The sequence below is a fragment of the Giraffa tippelskirchi genome, chromosome 6 (assembly GCF_054371585.1).
Source record: "Giraffa tippelskirchi isolate mGirTip1 chromosome 6, T2T-mGirTip1v1.2.pri, whole genome shotgun sequence".
Lineage (NCBI taxonomy): Eukaryota > Metazoa > Chordata > Mammalia > Artiodactyla > Giraffidae > Giraffa > Giraffa tippelskirchi.
In genome coordinates this window covers 65723955-65750348 of record NC_137280.1, presented here as the reverse complement: position 1 = coordinate 65750348, position 26394 = coordinate 65723955, and the positions used below count along the sequence as shown (strand labels likewise).

The window sequence follows — 26394 nt, the reverse complement described above, 5'->3', positions numbered from 1 at the left end:
GAAAGCCCTACTTCTCTCTCTCTCTCTCAATCCCTCTCCTTTGGCTAGTTCATTCCAGATGTTTCTGATTTGTCCTTTTGTGGTCTGCTCCACCCAGTTCCTAAATCAGTAAATCATTTTCATGCTTCTTCCAAAATCTAAGGAAAGAAAGTGCTCAATTAGAGAGAGAGAGAGAAACTGATTATAGGTTTCCTAGAGTTTGCATTTAGGGACGGCTGCTCTTCTCAGGAAATACCTTTGAAAGGTAGGAGAAAATGTTTCATGATGGAGAATACTTGAATTTGGCTTTAACTTTGTATTATTTTGAATAAGAGTAGGTATAATGTTGATGTGCTAGTATTATAAATACTTCAACACAGCCCTTGTTTTAAGGCCTGATATAATTGCTATTCTTATTTGAAGTCCTTCAGTTACTCCAATAAAATGGAGATACCCATTCTATAAACCTATATGTGTACTATAAAACATAATAACCTGTAGTCTTCATGGCCTTCTCTCTCCTGTCATCTCTTACACTTCTCAGCAAGTTGATTGTGGGGATGAGGGTCAGGTAGACAGGATACGGGATGGGAAAAATGTCTCCTTTATTATTATTATGAAGAGTAAGGAACTTCTCCTTTCATGAAACCATTGATCTGGTAGGCTAGCAAGGGAATTTAGAGAGAAAAGTCAGTAAACTCCTTGAGTTTAGAAAGAGAGTTTTGAATGTTTTTGAGAGTAGAGATGAAAGATTGTAGGCAGCTGACTATATGAGAAATTAGAAGAAAATTAAGATTCTAAGAAATATTATGTGTTATGAATGCAATTTCTCTTTGGTGCCTTAAGTGATGTTAATCAGTACTTATAGTTCTTCCCAAGACTTTTTTTTGGAGGTGTATAGGTTTTCTTTTGGATTTGACACTAATATGAGACCTGCCTTTCAGGTTATACCTGTTAAAATTGTGCTACTTATTTCGTTATTTCATCTTGCCATTTGCCTGTATCATCTGACACCATGACACAGCAGAAGGAGAATGGCCTTTGGAGACACAAAGATGCTTTTGTTTTTTGTTTTTTTTTTGGTGGGGTGGGTGGGAGTAGAAGAATTTTTTTATTCACTGAATACTGTATGTAATTAGGTCAGTGACTTGACTTCTGAGCCATTTCTGAAAAGTGAGTGTATTAATATCCAACTTATGGAGCCATGATAAGAATTAAATGAAATCATTTAAAATACCTGTCACTTAGTAAAATTTGTAACTGGTATATTTAACAACCAGGACTCATGTAATGTAATAAAAACACAGCTTCCATGTCGTGCTCAACTCTAACTTTATTATTTAATTATTGGGGGCAATTACAAAGGTAAGAAGTAGAATATTGTGACAGATTGTATCTTTTTTACGCATTCTTGGATAATAGAAAATCAATCATCTTGTGTATCAAGAACAGATGAGTCAGAAATATTCAATGAATAATGGACATGATCTGAAAATCAATGCTTAAGTCTTCATTCAAAACTGAGACCTTTCCCCTCAGTCCACTCACTAACTTAGGGCAGCCCTAATGGGCCAGTCTATGTGGAAAGAAGGTATGCCCCCTTTGGTAAGATTTCTATTTAAATGGCTGATCTTTTCAATGAGATTCCACATCAGGAGATTGCAAGAAAATGGTTTAAATTAAGCTGAATTCTTCAGGTTTACCCTAATTAACATACATAGAGATAGGTGGTATGGTTGTGTGTTCTATAAATATTTGCTGATTTAAAGAAAATGAGTTACTATGAGCTCTGACTTTGCTACTAATTGGCTGTGTTATCTCAGGTGAAGATCACCTCAAAAGACCATTTCTTATTTATCAAAAGGAGATCTTGCTGATATCACCTCTAAGCCCTCTCAACTTTCAAAGCCCCACAATTTTGTCATTCTGCACAAAGATTTTTCTTATAATAATTTCTCACATGTACCTTCTCTGGTCAAGTAGATGGCAAGGGTCTGGACCATGTTATCTGTGTGCTTATAGGTGTTAGAGTTAATAAAATTTGTTTCCTTTGCAACTTCTATAAAAGTGGCTATGATGGATCAAGGGTAATGCCAAGGATGTCACTATGGGGTAGTCCTTCTAGTTGTTGGTGTTTTGGGTGATTATAAATCAGTTAAAGCAGTGGTCCCCAACCTTTTTGTCACTAGGGACCAGCTTTGAGGAAGACAGCTTTTCCATGAACTTGGCAGTGGGTGTGGATTTCAGGGTGATTCAGGTATATTACATTTATTGTGTATTTTATTTCTGTTTTTATTACATCAGCTCCACCTCAGATCATCGGGCATTAAATCCTGGACTTTGGGGCCCCTGAGTTAAAGGACATAATGTCCCTACAGTATGGTGGTTTAGAGCCTGCTCTTCTAGAGATTATAGTTTTTGTGAAATTTGTGTAGCTACATAGATAGGGTTTGGTAATTGGCCTGTCTCATGTGAAAGTGCCATCCATGAAAACTCAAATGAGGGAAGGATCACTCTACCTGTGGGGTTCAGGGAAGCTTTCACAGAAGAGAGCAACTTAGCAGAGTCTTAGAAAATGATTAAGTATTTATGAGAAAGAGGAGAAAGAAAGATTACCTTAGGTGGAGGGAGGAGGAATCATTAATCATCTCTACTCTGCTATGGGATCTGCAGTAACTAAGAATCAGAGATCCAAATATCAGCTTTAGCAATATATAGTAACAGTAAAAATGCACTTACCTTAGGAGGCAATAATTCTCCTCTGAGATACGTACCCTAGAGAAGCTCTCCCATGTGTTTATAAGGAAACGTATCACAGCATACTCATAGTAGTGTGTCTGTAATAATGAAATATGGGAAACTACCTACATATCCATCACCACATATATACAGTATATTAATCCTTGGGAATACTACAATCAGTTAGGATGAATGCGCTAGCAATACATCTATCAACATGAGGTAAACCCTGACAACATACTATTGAGTAAAATATTTTACTCAAGTTAAAAAAATAGGAACTTTTTATAAAAAGTTGTGAATATGATACTATTCATATACAAAGTTTATAAATGAGCAAAACAAATGTTGGTGTTGTTAAAGAATCTGTAAGTGGTATAAATATAAAAAACATTCAGGGAAATGATAAACACGAAGTTCAGTGGTGGTTCTCTCTGCAGTGGGAAATGTGTAGGAGAAAAATGGGAACAAGACAGAATATACAAAGAACTGCAATTGTATGGATAGTGTTTTAGCTCTTAAGTCAAGTGGTAGGAGTGGTTTTCTTTGTTTTCCAGCATTATCTGAACTTGTTGAATAGCTGGAATATATTTTCAATTCACGTGCATATTGAAAATACAGTATTCTGAACAAGAATACTAGAGTGGGTTGCCACTTCCTACTCCAGGATATCTTCCCACCACTGAGCCACCAGGGAAGCTCATGTTCAATATCCATGCACATAAAGTATTTTCATAAACTTGTGGTTGGCAAATGTACATTGGGATATATGGCTTGGGCTCAAGAACAAAATGGGCTCCCAGTATTTTCTCCTGGACTTACTTTGTCCACCTGGCACAGAGCAAAGAATTCCTGCTCCAGTGACCTTATCATAAGATAGCAGTCACAGAGAAAAGAGGCTGAGCCGATTGTTCCCCTGGCCATTAATCTTCCCGGGACAGAGGCATGAGTGATGGGGGAAGAGAAGGTCATAAGCTTTTCTTCTCTATTTCTAAGTGGGCAGGAGCTCCTATTATGTAGCCCAGCCCTTCCCTTTTTAATAACTAGAACGTGAAATTTCTCCTTATGCTATTAAAAAAAAAAAACAGTTTTGTTAATATCAAAATGCATCCAAATTATACATGGCTGAAAGTGAAAGTGTTAGTTGCTCATTCTTTGTCCCCATGAACTGTAGCCCGAAAGGCTCCTCTGTTCATGGTTTTTTCCCAGGCACGCATATTGGAGTGGGTTGCCATTTTCTTCTCCAGGGAATCTTCCTGACCCAGGGATTGAACCCAGGTGTTCTGCATTGCGAGCAGATTCTTTACCATCTGTTACCACAGAAGCTCCCCCACCCCCCAAAAAAAGGCCTTAATAGACATTTATCCAAAGGAGATGTACAAATGGCCAATAAGCACCTGAAAACATGCTCAATACCCTTCTCCAGAGAATCTTCCCCACCCAGGAATTGAAACTGGGTCTCCCGCACTGGAGGCAGATTCTGTACCATCTGAACCATCTACCCATTTCTATAAACTATGGCTTTAGTCATCATACGCAGACTTATACAGAGTTCTGTTCTTATTTGGACAGATGAGGTTGCAAATATCCTTTGAGTGACCATCATGTGGAGTCTTTACAACTTCAGGAATGTATGATGCTCTCCTTATGATGCTCTGAAGAAGCATTTTCAATTGCAAATAGACTGTGAGATAATGGAACCTGATTAGACTGCCCCAGGTCTGTCTGGGGAGCCAGTGAACTACAGCTTTTTTGAGAAAGACTGATGTAGAGTCGAGGGAAGCCTGGCCAGGCTAGCAATGTTCTAGTTCCTTTGGGCATTGTTTCTAAATAAGGTTTTCAATACACAGAAGGCTTCTGACACCTCTTGAGCACACTGGGAGGCTATGTGTGAAAAAATGGCCAGGATGGCTGGAGAGTAGAGTCTGAAGGGGAGTGGGTATTGGGAGTTGGAAGCTGGTTTCTAGAATGTGGTTCTATTAGTTTCCAATGTCAAGAGCAGAGAGCCAATTAACAATCAGGGGTAAGCTGCTGGTTGAAACCAGGTGTGAACTGCCTGGTCACCAAGATGTACCGTGAACAGGTATCTGAGAGCAGTAAGTCAGGTTGAAGTCAGGGATCGTGCCCATTAACCCACCTCCAACATTCTCTTCTGTCAAGGAGGGACAGGGACAAGTTAGGGCAGCAAGATAAACAAACTGTTATGTGAATTATAAAAGATCTCTTTTTGTTCCATTTGATTTGTGACAAGATAAAGTCACAAAGTTTTCATCATGATGCTGTGCTCTGCTTAGTCATTCAGTCGAGTCCAATTCTTTGCGACCCCATGGACTGTAGCCCGCCAGGCTCCTCTGTCCATGGGGATTCTCCAGGCAAGAATACTGGAGTGGGTTGCCGTGCTCTCCTCCAGGGGATCTTCTCAACCCAGGGATCAAACCCAGGTCTCCCGCATTGCAGGCAGATTCTTTACTGTCTGAGACACCAGGGAAGCCCTTTCATCACGATAGACTGTAAAAAAATGATGACACAGTTTATTTGGGAAAAGCCTGCCATGACAAACTTGTGTGATTGATAAGCCTCTTCCCAAGTATTTTAGTCTAGAAACAACACTAAGAAAGCCAACCAGTCAAATTAGAAGAAGTATGCCACAGAAGCTGGAAGTCAGACAGTGAGGACTCTCAGTGGGGTCCCCAAGCAAAAAGCACTTTGCCTTGGTGGGAAAGTTGCTTAATGTCTATAAGCCTTACTTCATAATGCTGCTGATAGTAAAGGTGTTAAATGAGGTATAACTCTCCTGTAATATGTATGAGACACAGCTTTAAAGAACCTCACAGGGTACCCTTTAGAGGTAAAAGTTCTGTTCTGCAGAAGAGAAAATTGTGTAGCTAGAGATATAAAGTGACTTGTTCAAAATTAAATTGTTAGTAATTCCTAGTTCAAGGACTGAACATAAATATACTGCTTCAAAATGTAGCAATTTCCCCACTTAAAAAAAAGGATAGAATGGGTCACTCCCAAAATGAGCTTCATCTTTCCCTCCTAAATGGCACCCCTAGACTTCAAAACTGAGTCAGATTTCTCCAGTCAACCAGCACTTTGATAACTCCAGTCATATGTACCCTGAGAGGACTTTCTCACGGCATTTCTGTATTCCTGTTGCCAGACTTGACTAGAAGCCAAGGCGGGAAATCATTACAATGTTTCAGAAATTCATATTCAGTTTTAATTTTCTTCTAGGGGTGGGTGGACTTGGGTTATTCTTCTGAACACATCTGCCCTGAATTTGCATGTATAATGAAAATGATGCTTTGTTAAAATGTTTTGTTAAATTGCTTTTAAATTTTTATTTCAAAATATTTAGTTGTGGTCAGGATACACGCTTTCCTAAGAGGAATTCCCCTATGAAAAAAATGTGGATAACCCAAAGTGGATGGTAGTGACTACCATCTAGAAACACCACTGTATACACAATTTCAGAAATTTCCCACTGCTGGAAGAAAAGGGCCAATTATCATTTCAACAAAGTGTTTATTGAGGTATAGATACATACACAAATCTTAAGTGTACAAATCAATGGATTTTCACATGTATATGTAAATATATATATATGTGTGTATATTTATTTATTATGTAATATATATAATATTTTCAACACCCCAGAGGGATCCCTCATGGCTCTCTCACCCCGAGATCAGGTAACCAATGTTCTGACTTTCATCATCACTGTTTACTTTCTCCTGTTTGTGAATTTCATATAATTAATTTATATAGTGTTTATTATTTTGTATCTAGCTTCTTTCATGCATTGCTGTATGTGTGAGATTCAACTGTGATATTTCTGGTAACAGGCATTGTCTTTTTTGTCGCATAGTATTCCACTTTATTTGTATTCTGCAATTTATCCATTCTAGACAGGCATTTGGATTGTGCTAGGTTTTAACTATTATGAATAAAACTGCCATGAAATCCTTATCCTTCTCATTTGGCAGAAAAATATATTCATTTATCTATACAAAGGCATGAAACTGCAGGGTCATAGGGTAGACATGTATTTAAAAGCTTTAAAAGTTGACGGTTTCAAAAGGCTTTCCAAAGTCATGATTTTCTTGTAAGAGGAAAAAAGGAGACTTTTTTTCTGAGAAGTATGGAGAGAAATAGAGATATTGGACCATACCTTTATAGGATGCACGTGAAACTGTTTCTCAGAATTTCTTCTTTGTAAAATGGAAAAGGCGGAGAGAATTTTTGTTCTTAAGGAAAAGCAGCCAAGGGAGGAATACTGAGTCTCTGTCCATCTGTCTCTCTCTCTTGCCTTTGCTGTCTCTCCTTGCTTCCTGCCTAATGGTGAAGATACAGACCACAGCCTACAGATGGGAGACTGAAATGAAGATGTCGGGTGAAATCACAGAGGTAAACTGAAAATAACCCCAATGTTTCAATACTGAATCAAGTAGCCGCAAGAGTCTATGTTACTTTTCCTTAGATACACGGTGGGAAAGAAGGAAAAGAAAAATATTAATAGCAGAAAGTAGTGGATAAATTGGAGAAGGCAATGGCAACCCACTCCAGTACTCTTGCCTGGAAAATCCCGTCTTCGGGGTTGCACAGAGTCGGACACGACTGAACAGCTTCACTTTCACTTTTAACTTTCCACTTTCATGCATTGGAGAAGGAAATGGCAGCCCACTCCAGTGTTCTTGCCTGGAGAATCCCAGGGAAGGGGGTGCCTGGTGGGCTGCCGTCTGTGGGGTCACACAGAGTCGGACATGACTGAAGTGACTTAGCAGCAGCAGCAGCAGTGGATAAACTCCATAGTTATGCCTTTGTGTCACTTTCTCTAAAAGTTTAGAATGTATCATATTAAATATAGCTTTAGCAGTAATGGGGCTTCCTTTGTGGCTCAGCTGGTAAAGAATCCGCCCACTCAACTGGAGACCTGGGTTTGATCCCTGGTTTGGGAAGATCCCCTGGAGAAGAGAAAGGCTACCCACACCAGTATTCTGGCCTAGAGAATTCCATGGACTGTATATATAGTCCATGGGGTTGCAAAGAGTCGGACACAACTGAGCGACTTTCACTTTAGCAATAATAACTACTTAAGAAGAAAAACTGTTTCTTGAAGATTCAACTTTTAAAACTATATCACAAAAGTGAAAACAAATACTAAATTTACTGTCTTGAATTTCCTGTTGCCTTGTAAAAGGAAAAACAGCTTCAGTTAGCCTCTTATTAGGAGCCAGGTTATCTATTATGATGATACTACAAATCACTACCTTGTTAATTATTCACATATGTTCTTGTTCAAGGCTTGATGCGTTTGTATCATGAATATTTATATGTGGTGGTCCATCCCAGTCATTCCAGATTTCTCTTAGGATCAGCAATATGAGTACATTGTCAGCTGCAAGCTTTAGAAGACATCTAACTATTATATGGGGACTTTGGGGTTATATTTTAAATTATTTGATTCTGTGCCCAAGTTAAGTGGGGATCTGTCAACAACCTGGCTTGTGATCAATGCAAGCATATCAGACAGATAATGTAGATCCCTACAGGAAAAGCTACATAAAACATTTTGTAATGTAGTCAAGCATGTCCCCCTTCCTCTCTGATGCTCAGCCTCTTCATCTGCTAGAAATGGGGGTTAGAGGAAATAATCTCTAAAGGCATCTGGCAGCTCTAATGTTTGATGACTTTATAATTTTTATTTCACAGTGTGATTATTTTACCAGTGAATCTCAGGGACCCAAATCATCAATATTGATCAAAGGCAGCTAATTAGTTCAATTAAACAAATATTGAATGAGTACTCTTGGGCCAACACAGTGCAAAGAAGTCAGCAAAAAGTTGTTGGATAAATGCATGATTAAAAAAATAAATGAATGTGTAGATGAAGAAGGTGCTCAGTGCAAACCAAATGGACACAGTTCCTTTAAATCATGACAATTAATATTCAAAACTGTATGAAATAGTGATGACAAAAATACAAACTAAAAGCAAGTCTCAGCTAATGCCTAACATTCTTAAAAGATCAGATACCATCTGATTACAATAATTAGGATAGTAGAGAAGAGCGATCAGGAGATCAACATAAATTGAGCAATCATTATATGCCAGAACCTTGTAGCTTTTAAAGATGCACAAATACTCATATGTGGTTCTTGACCTTGAGAAGCTCACAATCCTGTGGGGTTGCTAAATATTTAGGGAAAGCTTTCTGTGCCAGGCACTATTAGATACCAATGATTATAGTGGTGAGGGTGCAAGGCACCATTTTGCCTTGAAGATCGTACATCCAGAAATGAAAGGGAGACTTTTAATCACACCATTTCAACACAGTGCCATGCATGTGTGATAAGGGGCTTGTGAGTGGCAATAGGGACAAAAATGTGGGATGCTCACTTCAGACTCGTGAGAGATGGGGAGTTATTTAGGTATAATGTGGAACAGTGGTTCTTGAAAGCTGAAATGTATGAGAATCACCTGTGCTGCTGCTGCTAAGTCGCTTCAGTTGTGTCCGACTCTGAGACCCCATAGACGGCAGCCCACCAGGCTCCCCCGTCCCTGGGATTCTCCAGGCAAGAACACTGGGGTGGGTGGAGAAGGAAATCTTCTCCAATGCACGAAAGTGAAAAGTGAAAGTGAAGTCATTCAGTCATGTCCGACTCTTCATGATCCCATGGACTGCAGCCTACCAGGCTCCTCCATCCGTGGGATTTTCCAGGCAAGAGTACTGGAGTGGGGTGCCATCACCTTCTCTGAGAATCACCTGTGGATCTGGTTATAACACAAGTTAAATATCCAGATGCAAAATATTTTTACTTATTTGCAATGTTTTTGGATTATAATTTCCTGGGCAAGACCACCTGGTTGTCATATTTAAAGAGTTTTTGTTCAGTCGCTAAGTTGTATCCAACTCTTTTGTGACCCCGTGGACTGTAGCCTGCTAGATTTCTCTGTCCATTGGATTTCCCAGTCAAGAATACCAGAGTGGGTTGTGATTTCCTTCTCCAGGGAATCTTCTAGACCCAGGGATTGAACCCACATCTCCTGCTTGGCAGGCAGATTCTTTACCACTGAGCCACCTGGGAAGCTCTTTAAAGAGTTTATATTGTAGATACTCTGATAAAGACATACCCCTTCATTTTTGTTCAGTGACTAAGTCATGTCCAACTCTTTGTGACCCCATGAACTGCAGCACGCCATGCTCCCCTGTCCTTCACTATCTCCCTGAGTTTGCTCAAACTCAGGTCCATTGAGTCGGTGATGCCATCCAACCATCTCATCCTGTTGGGTCTTAGCTAATACAATGAAGTTGTGCATCACTTGGGTTGGAGATTGTAGATAATTTGCTGATACCACGTAGTGCTCAGTTGGCTAGTCAAGGGGTCAGTGGTGAGGCCAGAGCTGCACACTGTAATTTACACATATGTTCAACGAACTTTGTAGGGGACAGAGACTGAGGCTGTTGAGGTGTATTTTGAATCTCTGTTTAGATATGTCATCTCCCTCTAAGGCAGTGGGGACAGTTTCCCTTTTGCTTGTTATATAAGATTTGAGTGAACAGATATAATCCAATGGGTGACACATTTCTGATTTGCTCCAGCTTTGTTTTAAAATCCATTGTAGATTACAGATACCAAAGTAGCTGCTTGGCTGGTCCACCCCCTAATCCAGCACTACCTCTTATTCCCAAGTAGTCTAATGATTCATTATAAATGGATAACCAGTAAGGACCTACTGCATAGCACAGGGAACTCAGCTCAATATTATGAAGCCACCCAAATGGGAAAAGAATTCAAAAAAGAATACATAGGTACATGGATAACTAAATTACTTTGCTGTACACCTGAAACGAATACAACATTGTTTATGAACTATGCTCCAGTATAAAATAAAAGGTTTTAAAAAGAGCATGAAAACAAAAAAATTCCAAACTGCTGTGATATGTGTGCTTATGCTCCTTTGTGTCCCACTCTGTGTGACCCCGTGGATTATAGCCCACCAGGCTCCTCTGTCCATGGGATTTTCCAGGCAAGAATACTGGAGTGGGTTGCCATTTCCTCCTCCAGTGGATCTTCCCAACCCAGGGGTTGAACCCATGTCTCGCGTGTGTCCTGCATTGGCAGACGAGTTCTTTGCCACTGAGTCACCTGGGAAGCCCCCAGGTGGTATACATTGTGCTATTCATTGCTGCTTGGCACCTTGCAGTGGACAAAGAGAAACAAGGGAGTGGTCATTTTGGTCACCACGGCTCTTTAGAAAGCTGGGTTAGATTTGAAGGGACTTCTAACAAGTGGCGAATGTCTCAGATGTGTCAAGTATGAGAAAAGCTTTTGTTCTGTACTGTTGCTGACTTTCTTTTCAGCCCTATTATCTTTGGTTATGATTTTATAGATTGTGCCTGTATAATGGGAAAGCTAGTGATAAAATTCTAAAAAGGAAGTCATTTACTGCTTTCCTCCAGAGAATCTTATTGATTTTTTTAAAGGGGAACCATATTCTGCCACTTGAAATGTAGTAGCTATGTTCTCCAGGGTGTTGTTGAAGTTCAGAATAAGATTCACTCGGATTCCTTTGTCTATATATCTGTATTAGATTATGCGAGGATGCTGCCCCTGTTTTTATCTACCTAGTTGACTTAGCCTGTGATGAGTACATAGACCTAATGTACCCAAACACCCAGGAAGGAGGAGGATGTGGTCTTTGAAAGAGAACATCTTTGTGACAGCTTCCTGAGTATTTCCTTTTTAATCAGTCAAGAAAACATTTACTGAGTGTTTCTAACATACCTCACATGATGACCAGTACAAGAGAAGATTCTCATCGCATCAAACTCCTTTCATTGCCTCCAGCTCTCTCTCAGTGAGTAGCACCTCCTCCTACATACTCTCCTGTACCAGAAATTCAGGACACACCCTTTCACTGCCTCCTCTCTCTTAACTTCTGCGTTAAAGTCAGGATTGTTGATCAGCTGGCTTCTCCTGGTTAACATTGCACTACCCCCAATGCCACCTTCCTCTGTCACTGGATTACTAAAATGACTTTTTTCAATATAAAAGATTTGAATATGCAGAAAGTTATAGTATCATATAATAAACATTCATGTACTTGCCACTCTGTTATTAACAAATCTTCACATTTTTATGCATGTTTCAGGCTTTGACAAAGAAGAATATAAATTTACTTGAAATTACTTTTAGTTGCTCTATTTCTCTTTCTTCCCTCCTTAATCAGAGGCAAGAAGTCACACAGTTGTTCATTCTTCTAATTTATGCTTTTAAAAATATTTATTATACATGCAGGTATTTACACATAACATTTAATAGTATTATGTATATACATATATATGTGTTAAATATATATATATGATATCAAACTGTATATACCATTTGTATTTTTCCTTTATCTTTTATTGTTTCTGCTAATACGTATAGATCCATGGTTCCCTTTGTAATAGCTATTGCGTTCTATTTAAAAAGTCACAGTATATATGTTCCTCTGTTGATGGCTTTTGTTTTCTTTTTTCCTCTTTTTTTTCTTTTGTTGGTACAGTTGGTGCTACAATGAACAAGTTTCTCTTTTTTGAAATTAATTACTTTATTTTAGTTAGAGGCTAATTACTTTACAATATTGTGGTTTTTGCCATACATCAACATGAATCAAACATGAGTATACATTATGTACCTTCTTTGGTTGATGTAGGAGAATTTTTGTAGGTTACATCCCTAAATGTGAAATGTCCAGATTATCAACATGCACATTTTCAGCCTGACCAAACTGTTTATCTTTGAAAAAATACATATTTGTATACACATTTACTGAAAATTTTAAAATTTTGATGTAGCAATTTTAGCAACTTTTTCTTTTATGACTTGTATTTTTTTAATTTTATTTTCTACTGAAAGAGAATTAATTTACAATATTGTGTTGGTCTCTGCTGTACATCAGTATGAATCAGCCATAGGTATACATATGTCCCCTCCCTTTTGAACCTCCCTCCCACCTCCTACCCCATCCCACTCCTCTAGGTTGTATGATGTGTTTTTAAGTCTTGTTCAGGAAATCCTTTCTTCTCCTAGTTTCATATACAAATTATCCTGTGTTTTCTTACAAAAGTTTTAAAAGTATACTTTTCACATTTAGGTCTTTAATTACTTCTTACATTTTGTGGTACCTTTATTACAATTAATAAGGCAGTATTGATTGACACATCATTTTTTGTGATGCGTATATACACACACACACAATGGAATATTACTTAACCATAAAAGGGAATGAAATTGAGTCAATCTTAGTGAGTTGGATGCACCTAGAGTCTGTCATACAGAGTGAAGTAAGTCAGAAAGAGGAAAACAATATCATATATTAATGTGTATATGTGGAATTTAGAAAAAAGATACAGATGAACCTTGTTGCAGGGCAGGAACAGAGACACAGATGTAGAGAAGAGACATTTGACCATGCGGGGGAAGGGGAAGGTGGGACGAACTGGAAGAGTAGCACTGACGTATGCACGACCATGTGTGAAATAGACAGCTAGTGGGAAGCTGCAGCATACCACAGTGAGCTTAGCTCGGTGCTGTGATGACCTGGAGAGATGGGATGGGGGCATAGGAAGGAGGCTCAGAAGGGAGGGGATATATGTATATGTATAGCTTCTTCATGCCATTGTACAGCAAAAACCAACACAACATTGTAAAAATTAAAAAAACAAAAAATAAAAATAAATTTAAAAATACACATTATTATTTAAGACCATACTTTATTCGGTTTTCCTTAATGTCCTTTAATCATTTGTAAAGTGAATGTTGTGCAGACGCTTTTCCTCACTCTATGGCTTGTCTTCTCACATTTCCCTCTCTCTTACCTCTGTGTCTTTACACCTGCTTGTGCCTCTGTGTGGAATGGTATCTTCGTAGTTCTGGCTGCTGTAACAGAATACCGTAAACTGAGTGACTTTATTAACAACAATTTGTTTCTTAGTCTGGAGTCTGCAATACTCCTGATCAGGTGACAGCATGACTGGGTTCTTGGGGAGATCCCTCAGCCTGGTTTACAGATGGCAGCTTTCTTGCTCTGTTCTCACATAGCAGACAGAGCACCAAGATGCAAGGTCTTTTCTTCTAAGGGCACTAATCCTGTTCATAGGGGCTCCACCCTCATGCCCTAATTAACTCTCAAAGGCCCTGCCTCCTGATTCTGTCACATTGAGGGCTAGGATTTCAAGGTAAGAATTGAGGAAGGTGGACACACATATGAAGTTCATAACAGATGGCTTTGCCTCACTCATTTCTTGCCTGAAACGGAAAGATTTGTGGCTAGATGTTGCTTTTTCTGTAAAGTCTAGATCATAATAGTTTCCACTCCTTTCTACCACTGTGATTCTTACTTCCAAAGCATCCACTGGTCTGTGTTTTTATTGTTTGTTCACTTACTCTTCCTCTTTTCCTCTTGATCTTCAGATGCCTGGACTGTGTTTCTTCTCTTTGTAGCTCTGGTGTTAACTGTAGTGTCTTATACATCAGAGATGCTCATCAGATGTTGGTGGAAACAATCATTATGTGAATGGTTCTTGCCCTGAGAAAACAAACAATTCATTTGGATCAAAGAACAATTGAACTTGAGCTTATATGATATTGACTATAGAGGCAAAGGGACTTTGAAGACTAGGTTGAAGTTAACCTTGAAGTTTGTATCAGCCTGGATATGAGTGGGATACACTTGCATGAGAGATTTTGGTACATCTGTTTGTGTAAAATAACTAAGAATCTGGTTTACAACAGCAACTTGAAAATTGAAAGGGGAAAAAAATGTAGTAGCATTTTATAATAAGAAACAGCTGGACCTAGTAACAGATTTGTTTCAGTGAAAAAAGAAAAGAGAAGATAAAGATAATTTAATAATAATGCTGGTATTATCTAGTGCATGCCAAGATGCTATCAAATATAAACCTCTCACATTGCTAGTGGAAGCATAAATAGCAACCAACATTTTATGAAATATTTGGACCTTATTTCTCAAAAGTCTTCACATTCTAATACCATTTGACCCACTATTTCTATTTCTAGGAATGCATTCCAAGGAAATAATCAGAAATGGTAATAAATATTTATGAACAAATATGTGCATTATTTATGAGAGCAAGAAACTGGAAACCACCTAAAGATCCAGTACTATGAGAATGATTATGTAAATCATGATATATATTCATGTGAAGGAATAGAATGCAATCACTAGCAATTATATTTATGATGCTAGTTAATGATAATGAAAATACTTTGATATAGCATTAAGTAAGGAAGGTAGATTATAAAATTATATTATCTCAATTATAGAGAGAAAAATGCTTAGTACAAGGCTAAAAGAAAACATGTCTAAAATATTAATGACGGTTGCTTCTGGGAAGAGAGAATAAGTGATTTTCTTCCCTGCTTCACTGAATATGTCCGTAATTTTTTATTTTTATTTTTTTTACCTTAAGTATTAGTTTGATGACCCAGAGGGGATTTCAAAATCATTTTTAATCACCTGTTTTTGACATTGAGACAGTATTACACTCAAATCGAAATGCTCCCTTTATGAAATCTCATGTCCTCTAAATTAAAAAAAAATGACCTTCTCTTCTTATACTTTCACTCATTTACTAATTTATCTGTCATAAATCTGTGTATTATACTCAGTGCTTTAAATAGGGAACATAACACATATTCTCTGCCTTAAAAGGGCCCCATTTATGGGAAAGGTAAGCATATAATTAGCAGAGTGATTTAAAAAAATGTACAACACCCCATGGATGTGTGCATTTATACAGTGGCTCAGAACCACAGAAGAAGGAATGACTCACTTGACTTTCCTGAGAAGATAATGTTTAGGCTGGCTTGTAAAAGGTAGACTGCTTTTCATTTGTTAAAGAATAAGCCATGGGAAGGTAGGGCTTTGTAGTCACAGGTAATAGGACGTCCAAAGATAGAATATGACTGGAGAGAAATTAGTCTAATTAGGTTGGGGTAAGTTGTGCTTGGGTTTTATACTTGTGTACTGTGCTTAGGGACCATTGAAGGTTTGGTTTAATAGAGCTTGACATGACTGCTTTCTCATTGGTTAATATGAGTTTTCCTTTCAGCACAATCCTGGGTCTGATGCATTACGGTTGACACTTGGTGCTCAATAAATATTGGTTGTAGGTGAGGATTCTAACTGTGGTCATGGCCAAGTGTCTGAGGTAGGCAGAGATCTCTTGCAATTTGGAATTGGTAACTGGAACATGGATGATAGCTTAGGGCAGAGTTTCTCAGTATTTTTCATTATTGTCCCCCTAAGGATCCTTGTTAGACATTTTTACTTCTAATCATCCTCATAGGATTTTAAAACCACAGATACACTGTATATTTGTCTATGACCATTATGCTTATCTATGTTTTATACATAAAAAGATGAGAATCTTTTTTCATTTCTCTCCCTGAAGACCAGTTTTGTGCCCTTGGTGGTGGTGTCATTTCTGTGGAGGGTGCATGAGTTTGATTGAGCCTTTCCAAAATATGTTTAACTCTGGAAAAATACACATAAATGTTACCCTCTTAGTCATTTTTATTGGAGTATAATTGCTCTACAATATTGTGTTAATTTCTGCTATACAACAAAGTGAATTGTGTATGTGTGTGTGTGTATACTCCCTCCCCCTTGAGCCTCCCTCCCACCCCTACCACCTATGCATCCCTCTGAGTCATCCCGGAGCACCAGGCTGAGCTCCCTGTGCTGTGCAGCAGCTTCTCACTAGCTATCCACTTTACACATGGCAGTGCATGCATCAGTCCTAATCTCCCAATTTGTCCCACCCTCCCCTTTCCCCACTGTGTCCACAAGTCCATTAGTTCTCTACATTTGCATCTCCATTCCTGCCCTGAAAACAGATTCATCTGTACCATTTTTCTAGATTCCACATACACGTGTTAATATATATTTGTTTTTCTCTTTCTGACTTACCTCACTCTGTATGATGTGTGACCCTGCAATCCCATTACTGGGCATGTACCCTGAGAAGACTGTAATTCATAAAGAGACTCCAGTGTTCACTGAAGCACTATTTACAACAGCCAGGATATGGAAGCAACCTAAATGTCCACTGACAGATGAATGGATAAAGAAGACGTGGTACCTATATACAATGGAATATTACTCAGCCATCAAAGGAATGATATTGGGTCATTTGTAGAGATGGATCATCTTAACCATTTTTCAGTATGCAGTTCATTCATGTGAAGCACATTCTCATTGTTTGTGCATCCAAGTTCCAAAACTCTTTTCATCTTACAAAACTGAAACTCTGTATCCATTCAACAACTCCCCATTCCTCACTCCCCCTTGCAACCACTGTTCTACTTTCTGTCTCTATTAATTTGAGTACTATATATAAGTACCTCATATAAGTGGAATGCGATAGTGTTCGTTTTTTTTGTGTGTGACTGCTTATTTCACTTGGTAAAACATCCTGAAGTTTCATACATGTTAGAGTATTTTTCAAGATTTCCACTCTTTTAAGGTTAAATAATATTCAGTTGCATGTATATTTACCTATTCATTTGTTGATGGACACTTGATTTGCTTCCACCTTTTGGCTACTATAAATAATGGTGCTATGAACATAGGTGTACAAATATGTCTTTGAGACGCTGCATTCAATTATTTGGGAATATACCCAGAAGTGGAATTGTTAGATCATATGATAATTCAATGTTTAAGTTTTTTGGAACCATCACATTGTTTTAAATGGTGGTTTTATAATTTTATATTCCTACCAACAGCACACAAGAGTTCAAATTTCTCTACATTCTTGCTAACATTTGTTATTTTCTGTTTTATGATAGGAGCTGTCTTATTGAGTGTAAAATGATATCTCATTGTGGTTTTGATTTTCATTTCCCTAATAATTGGTGATTATTGTTGACCATTTGTATATCTTCCTCAGAGTAATATCTATTTAAGCCCTTCACCATTGTTTAATCATGTGATTTGTTTTTGTTTAGGTTGTAGGCGTTCCTTATATATTCTGGATAATAACTGCTCTGCTCATCAGATACGTGATTTGCAGATACTTTCTTCCATTCCATAAGTTGCCCTTTCATTCTGTTGATTGTCTCTTTTGATGGGGTTGGAACTTTTAAAAATTCACTCGATGCTTAGATTTGTGACAGCTTTTTAAATTCCTTTACTATTTCTTCTTCCCAAGGTAATTAGGAGGTTGAAATCTGGATGGTGTTATCCCAGGTCAGGGCAGGCATTAAGATGCAGCCTGGTATTTGGGGTCTGGGCCAAGATGCCTTAGAAAAATCTTAAATAGAGTATCCTATGGATTTATGCATCATTCAGGGAGAGGTGGGCCATGCCTGGTCACCCAGCTCAAACAGGACATGATAACAAGGATGAATCACTGCTAAACAAGGAGATTTTAAACAACAAGAAGGGAAAAGAGGCATGAGATGATTAGAAGTTCAAGTACATAACATGAGCAGACATTCCAAATATTCGTGTTTTTATTGCATTTGTTGAGGTCATGGGGTATTAACTGTTAAACAGCATGGAGCTGTTTCTATCTTGTCTGTGTAGTTTTGTCAACCTATCTGCCTTCTTTATGAATATCCAGGCAATTCACCTGGAGTTTCCTTTTCACCTGGAGATTTGTTGAGGGCTATTATTTGGAGGTGTGGTTTCTGGTGGACACAGCTCCAGCCGAAGACCAGTTAGAAACTTAATACCTCTCAGGAAGCGAGAGAGGTTTAACTTCAGTCTCAATTTATGCATCAACCCATCACCTCGAATAAAGATGAAACCTCCTGCAATAGGAGGGTAAAACATCTTCTCTGTTATTCCTATGGGAAAGAGATAATACGTTTAAAAATCTTTCTGATTCCACGACCGTAAGATTAATGCTGTTATCCAGTTTGTTATCTGTCTGCTGCATCTCCTTGTGTCTCCCATAAGTCAATAGAGCATCACTTCTCTAATTGAAATCACTGTGATGATGGAGTCTGTTTGTGGAAATGAAAGGTGGCTGCCATGATCTGGTGGGAATTGAATTAATCCTCTGGGAACGAGGCCGACCTAATTATTCTGCTCAGAAATACTGGGCTTGCTTTGACTTCTTCAGTATATAGCCATGGGAAAGAGGCCAAGGTGCCATTTAGCAAATCTTTTCTTGAATTGTTTTAAACTCACCTTACATTTCACTGTGAGACCTTTTCATTGGAAAGTGCTATTTCTTGTGCTTTTCCACCTTTTTATTTGCAGGTATTCTTAAATGAAAAGGGCAATATTTCAGTCACATACTAAGTTCTTTCTGCCCTATATTTGTCACATTCAGATGTTATTTATAGAAGTTATGCCTTTGATACTCAAACATAAATTATGTTTGAGTATCTCAGAGATACTATTGGGAGAAACCCAAGGTTTAACTCTTCTCAGAAATCATCTAATCTCACCCAATTATTGCAACAACAACATCAACAGCAGTAATTTGTTGAGTGCATATTATGATTCAGGCACTACTGCCCTAAGAATGTTGCAAACATTTTCTCATTTTGTACTTTTGAAGTAGATGCTGTTAATATTTCCTGTACATATATTTTTAAAGAAGCACTGAAATTTTAAGAATCTGTCTAATGTCACACAGCCAATAAACCGCAGAACAATGTTTGCAACAGGCGGTCCAACTACAGAACTAGATCACCATTTCACATACAGGACATTCATGAGACTCTGAATTTCAGATAAGCAATAAATTTTTTTAGTAAACATATGTCCCAAATATTGCAGGAAGCACTCAAATGCTAAAAAAGAAAAAAACCTTGTTGTTTATCTGAAATTTGAATTTAATTGAATGTGCTATGTGGGTTGTTAGTTTTGTTTAAGCTTTTTTTTTAATTAGTTTATTTTTGATGGTGCTGGGTCTCTGTTGCTGCACATGGGCTTTCTCTAGTTGCGATAAGTGGGGACTACTCTCTTGTTGCCGTGGTTTCTAGTATTGTGGAGCATGGACTCCAGGTGCCCAGGCTTCAGTAGCTGAAGTGCACGGGCTTAGTTGCCCTGTGGCTTGTGGAATCTTCCCGGACCACGGATCGAACCCATGTCCCCTGCTTTGGCAGGTGGATTGTTAACCAGTGGACCATCAGGGAAGTCCCTGTTTAGTTTCTGTTAAAGCTGGCAGCCCTATTTAGAGCCCATGTTTGTGAGCACTCTGCTGTGCTGCCGCTGTGTCTGAGCAGTGAGGAAAAATGCATTCCTTAGCCTCTTATGGCTGACTGGGGGCTGAGCTAGTTCCTCTCCTCCCCACCTCACCCTGAGAGAGTGAGATCTTCCCTTCTCTTGCCGCCTAAGATCCCAGGGTATGATGCTCAATTGAATGCTCCTTTTAGTATGTCTCAAAACACATTACAAAGACTTTGGGCTCTCTGTCCAGGGGTAGGTATTTAAGTCTTGGTAACTATTATTGACACACATTTGGAACATAGTACACCTAACATTTAGAGAAAAGGGTGGACATTCATCACTCAATAAGTATAGTCCTGGTGGCTCAGATGGTAAAGAATCTGCCTGCCATGCAGGAGGCTTGGGTTCAATCTCTGGGTCAGGAAGATCCCCTGGAGAAGGGAATGGCAACCCACTCCAGTATTCTTGCCTGGAGAATTCCATGGACAGAGAAGCCTGGCAGGTTACAGTCCATGGGATCGAATAGAGTTAGACATGACTGAATATCTAATGCTTTCACTTTTTTTCATATATGTGGATACGTTTATTATTTTTTGTGATCTTTTGAAGTGTTCAGTGTTTTGCTGAAATGATGACATCACAACTAGCATAGAGATCCTACACAGAATGATGCTCAATAAAGATTTTGGCTTCATTTCATTCTTTTCTCTGTGCATAATCTTTATCTTCTAGTGATTAACACATCTGCATTCTGATCCCAGCTGGGCCATTAGAAATTTTGAGACCTTGGGCAAGCTTCTCACTGCATTTTAATTCCATCCTTTATAAAGTGAAAAATGGGATTGGATGTTTCTCTCCTAATATTCCTTTTGTCCTTGATAGTCTATGATACTGGGACTTGAGAAAGATTGGCTCAGGTGTTTCATTACGTATTTTTGTAACTAGTATTGTGATGACATTCTAGGGCTTGTCTTAGTTTCGTTTGTGTGTAAGTCAGTTCTTATATATACTCGTTCCTAGTTTGGCTGCTTATACTAGACCATGTGGCAAATTTGTCCTCCATATGATATGAGAATGGAGTCTAATAATTCTATCATCTTCCCTGTAGAATTCAGCACAATTATGGGTAATTGAAGATGAATACAATCTCTATTGTTTGACTGAGTATTTAATAGTCTGTGGACACCAACCAGCCGAAGTCTCTCCATGGTCTGACCCAAACTCACTTTTCTTTTCATGCTTTTTTGTCACCACTCAACATAGTGATCCAGTCAGTCACATCAGATGACTTCTTCTTGCCTGAATATGTCATGCTGTTCTTTGACTTTGTACTGTTCTCTTTGTAGTGCTCTGCCTCCTAGTCAGCAGTGAGAGCTAACGTGTGTAAGGTTCTCACTACATGAAAGGCACTCTTATACACTGACTCACCCAGTTATCCCAATACCCCAATGACATAGATGATGTTCTTATCCCAATTTTTCAGAAGCAGAAACTGAGGTTTGGAGAGATTAAGAAACTTTTCCAAAGCTGTATGCCTAGTAAGTGGCAGCACCAAAATCCCAACCCAGGCAACCTAGTTCTGAATTTCATTCTTTTATCTTCTACAACAGACTGCCTCAGTTAACTGTGCCCTTTCCCGGGTTACCTGGGGAGAGCAGAGACATCAGGAAACAATGAGGACAAAATAAAACTAAACAATGAGGACAAGAGGAAGTAGTAACTTTTTCAGAATAAAAAGGAGAGGGTACAAGCTGGCCAGAAAGGAGAAACAGCAAAGGAGAAGAAGGCAAGAAGCTGGGGTTTTCTTTTGAATGGACCTGGGAAGCTGTTGATGCTATGTTCTGTTCCTCATTGGTGTCTACACTTTCACCTCTGCCTGCACCACCCAGTCAGCTCTACAGAATAGCTGCTACTCCTTCCTCAGAAATCAGCTCAGAACTGGCCTTCCCTGATCACAACACTGGGTTTGGGAGCCCCTGTGACCCTGTGCTACCTTAGCTCACTGCTTCACAGTTTAGTGCGAGTTGTAGACACACCTGTCTTCTCCAACAAACCATGAATGACTTGGGGAGAAGGGTGCATTACCACCTTCAGTATTCAGTGACTAAACTCTCTAGTTCTAACACACCTTGAAGAATGAATCCCTGGGAGATTTCTACCAACACCAGTGTATGTGCTCCTATCTTGAAATTATTACTTAGCATAGATTCTGGGATTAATTGCTGGAGAGCTAGTGTACCAGGCTCTGAATAGAATAAAATGTCTATACCAGTCTCTCCACATTTATTTCTTGGAGTAGGTCATTCATTTACTTATCCATAAATCAACTCATTCTTTCAATAAATTTTTAAACATTTATTAAAAACCCATAATTGGGGAATTCCCTGGCAGTCCAACGTTAGGACTGCATGCTTTCCCTGCCAAGGGTGGGGTTCGATCCCTGGTTGGGGAACTAACATTCCAGAAGCCACATAGCACAGCCAGAAAAAGACAAACAAAACACAACCCTTGTTTGTCACTTATTCTGTGCATTCCTTCATTCACCCAACACATATTTGTTATCTGTTAAGTGTTCAAGCTGTGGATGAATTGGTGACTAACAGGAATGCTTTTCTAATGGGAATCATAGGATACTGGAGAAAACAGACAATACAAATGTAAAGGCATGAATGTAAAGTTATAAATTGTGATAAGTGCTTTGGAAGAAACTAAAGAGGTGCAGTTATAGAGAATAAAAATGAAAGGGTGGTCAGAGAAGCTCTCTCAGAGGAAGTGACAATTAAACCAAGCATCCTGCCAGACGCTGAACTCAGGAGGAACTGAAAGAATGGTGGGCAATGTGAGTAGGAATCTACCGTGGATACTTCCTGCTGAGAACAGTTGCAGAAAATAGCAGTGGATGGAGAACAAAGAGAGGCTTACCTGCTCTTATTAGGCCCATGGGGAAAGCTTTCCTAGAGGAAAGGATATTTCCACGAACTCTTGGAGAATGAGAAAGCATATTTGAAACCTTCCAGGCAGTGAGATCAACACTGGGTCTTAACTTCTCTCAACTCTTGCATTTCTACCCTCAGTTTGTGCTGTAAGAATGATCTTTCTAAAGCTTATACACATGTAAACCCATGGCTGATTCTTGTCAATGTATGGCAAAAACTATTACAATATTGTAAAGTAATTAGCCCCCAAGTAAAATAAATAAATTTATAAAAAAAAAAAAAAAAAAAAAAAATAAAGCTTATGCCTGAATATATAAATTCCCTAATTAATAACTTTAGCTAGCTTCCCACCCTCTCTCCAAGATATACAGACTGAAAAATAGAGCATGGCATATTTCACAACACGATCTCAACATTACTAAGTGCCCCCTCCTTGCCTGCAACCTTTAGCAGTGAATTCTCAGCTGGGCTCCTTCACACATTGATGGTTATCCCAAGATATTCCCTCTGCTTTGGCAAGCTCCAACTTGTGGGCTTCTACTTTAAGGACCAGATCAGCTATCACCTGGGTCACACATGCCTTTATCACTCTTCTTGCCCCATCTCACACATGGAGAGAGAGAATCCTTCTTTTTTGTCCTTCCAAAGCATCTGAACCTAACTCTATTTTGGAAATTATCTCACTAGACTGTAATTATTTTGTGGTCTGCCTTTCTTACTCTACTGTATGCTTCATGAAGACAAGAATATTGTCTTTAGTAGTCTTTGTACTCCTAGGCCTAAAAAGCACAGTGATTATCTTACAGGTGAGCAATCAATGGTTTCTTATTAAGTGCATGAATGGAGAGAAGAGAAATGACTTACTGGGTGAATTCTCATGGTAACAGTTTGGTTTGGAGAATATAGACTGGCACAAGAAAGAGAAGGAAATTAAGAAAGACAGAAGAGACTATACTTAACCCTATGAGGAGTTTACAATAAAGTAGAAAACATCAGTTACAGATTTCTAATTTTCTGGATTCATAAAAGTCATTAAGGTGAAATGGAATTAAGTATGCTGCTGCTGCTTAGTTGCTTTATTTGTGTTTAACCCTATGCAGCCCTACCAACCTGGGGAGTTCATCTTTCAGTGTCCTATCTTTTTGTCTTTTCATACTGTTCATGGGGTTCTCAAAGCAAGAATACTGAAGTGGTTTGCCATTCCGTTCTCCAGTGGACCACGTTTTGTCAGACCTCTCCACCATGACCCCTCGGTCTTGGGTGGCTCTACAGGGCATGGCTCATATTTTCAGTGAGTTAGACCAAGCTGTGGTCCATGATCAGATTGGTTAGTTTTCTGTAATTGTGGTTTTCAGTTTGTCTGCCCTCTGATGGAGAAGGATAAAAAGCTTATGGAATCTCCCTTATGGGAGAGACTGACTGAGGAGGAAACTGGGTCTTATCCTGATGGGCAGGGCCATGCTCAGTAAGTATTTAATCCAATTTTATGTTGATGAGTGGGGCTCTGTACCCTCCCTGTTATTACCTGGGGCCAAACTATGGTGGGGGGCTTCCCTTGTAGCTCAGTAAAGAATCTGCCTGCAGTGCAGGAAACCCAGGTTCAATCCCTGGGCCAGGAAGATCCCCTGGAGAAGGAAGTGGCAACCCATTCCAGTATCCTTGCCTGGAAAATCTCATGAACAGAAGAGCCTGGTGGGCTGTAGTCCATGGGGTTGCAAAGAGTTGGGCACGACTGAGCGACTAGCACTTACTTACTTGAACTATGGTGGAGGTAAAGAAGATAATGGCGACCTCCTTCAAAAGGTCCCATGCATGCACTGCTACACTCAGTGCCCCCAACCCTGCAGCAGGCCACTGCTGACCCACGTCCCCACCGGAGATTCCTGGACACTCACAGGCAAGTCTGAGTCAGTCTCTTGTGGGGTCATTGCTCCTTTCTCCTGGACCCTGGTGCACACAAGTTTCTGTTTGTGCCCTTCAAGAGTCTGTTTCCCCAGTCCTGTGTAAGTTCTGGCAGCTCTATGGTGGGGTTAATGGCTATCTCCTCCAAGAGGGCTTATGCCATACCCCGGTCTGCTGCACCCAGAGTGTCTGCCCTCTGCAGCAGTCCACTGCTGACCCGTACCTCCACAGGAGACACTCAAACACTGTTCTGTCTCAGTCTCCATGGGGTCTCTGGGTCTCGGTGTGCACAAGGTTTGTTTGAGCCCTCTGAGTGTCTCTGGTAGGTATGGGGTTTGATTCTAAATGCAAATTTGCCTCTTCTACTGTCTTAGTGGGGCTTCTCTGCCCTCCTCACAGTCGCTCCAGCGCCAGGCAGCCACTGTGTTTTATTGACTATGCCAAAGCCTTTGACTGTGTGGATCACAACAAACTGGAAAATTCTTCAAGAGATGGGAATCTCAGACCATCTTACCTGCCTCCTGGGAAAACTGTATGCAGGTCAGGAAGCAACAATTAGAACTGGACATGGAACAACAGACTGGTTCAAAATAGAGAAAGGAGTACGTCAAGGCTGTGTATTGTCACCCCGCTTATTTAACTTTTATGCAGAGTACATTATGAGAAACACTTGGCTGGATGAAGCACAAGCTAGAATCAAGGTTGCTGGGAGAAATATCAATAACCTCAGATACGCAGATGACACCACCCTTATGGCAGAAAGCAAAGAAGAACTAAAGAGCCTCTTGATGAAAGTTAAAGAAGAGAGTGAAAAACTTGGCTTAAAACTCAACATTCAGAAAACTAAGTTCATGGCATCTGGTCCCATCACTTCATGGCAAATAGATGGGGAAACAGTGGAAACAGTGAGAGGCTTTATATTTTTGGGCTCCAAAATCAGTGCAGATGGTTACAGCAGCCATGAAATTAAAAGACGCTTGCTCCTTGGAAGAAAAGTTATGACCAACCTAGACAGCATATTAAAGAGCAGAGACATTACTTTGCCAACAAAGGTCTGTCTAGTCAAAGCAATGGTTTTTCCAGTAGTCATGTACGGATGTGAGAGTTGGACTCTGAAGAAAGCTGAACATCGAAGAATTGATGCTTTTGAACTGTGGTGTTGGAGAAGACTCTTGAGAGTCCCTTGGACTGCAAGGAGATCCAACCAGTCCATACTAAAGGAAATCAGTCCTGAATATTCGTTGGAAGGACTGAAGCTGAAGCTGAAACTCCAATATTTTGGCCACCTGATGTGAAGAACTGACTCATTTGAAAAGACCGTGATGCTGGGAAGGATTGAGGGCAGGAGGAGAAGGGGATGACAGAGGATGAGATGGCTGGATGGCATCACCGACTCAGTGGACATGGAGTTTGAGTTGGTGATGGACAGGGAGGCCTGGCGTGGTGTGGTTCATGGGGTCGCAAAGAGTTGGACATGACTGAACGACTGAACTGAACTGAACTGTGCAGCCCACCAGGTTTCTCTGTCCATGGGATTCTCTAGTCAAGAGTACTAGAGTGTGTTGCCATGCCCTCCTCCAGAGAATCTTCCTGGCCCAGGGATCTAACCCGTGTCTCCTGCATTGCAGGCAGA

General features: G+C 39.5%; 1 long non-coding RNA gene across 1 annotated transcript in view; it reads left to right on the top strand.

Moving 5' to 3' along the window:
* The window catches only part of LOC145511205 (uncharacterized), an 82664-nt gene that overhangs the window by 1703 nt on the left and 54567 nt on the right, over window positions 1-26394 (top strand). The window contains exon 2 of the long non-coding RNA XR_014057632.1: window positions 2169-2236. This is a non-coding gene — a long non-coding RNA (uncharacterized LOC145511205). The remainder of the gene's footprint in view (window positions 1-2168; window positions 2237-26394) is intronic.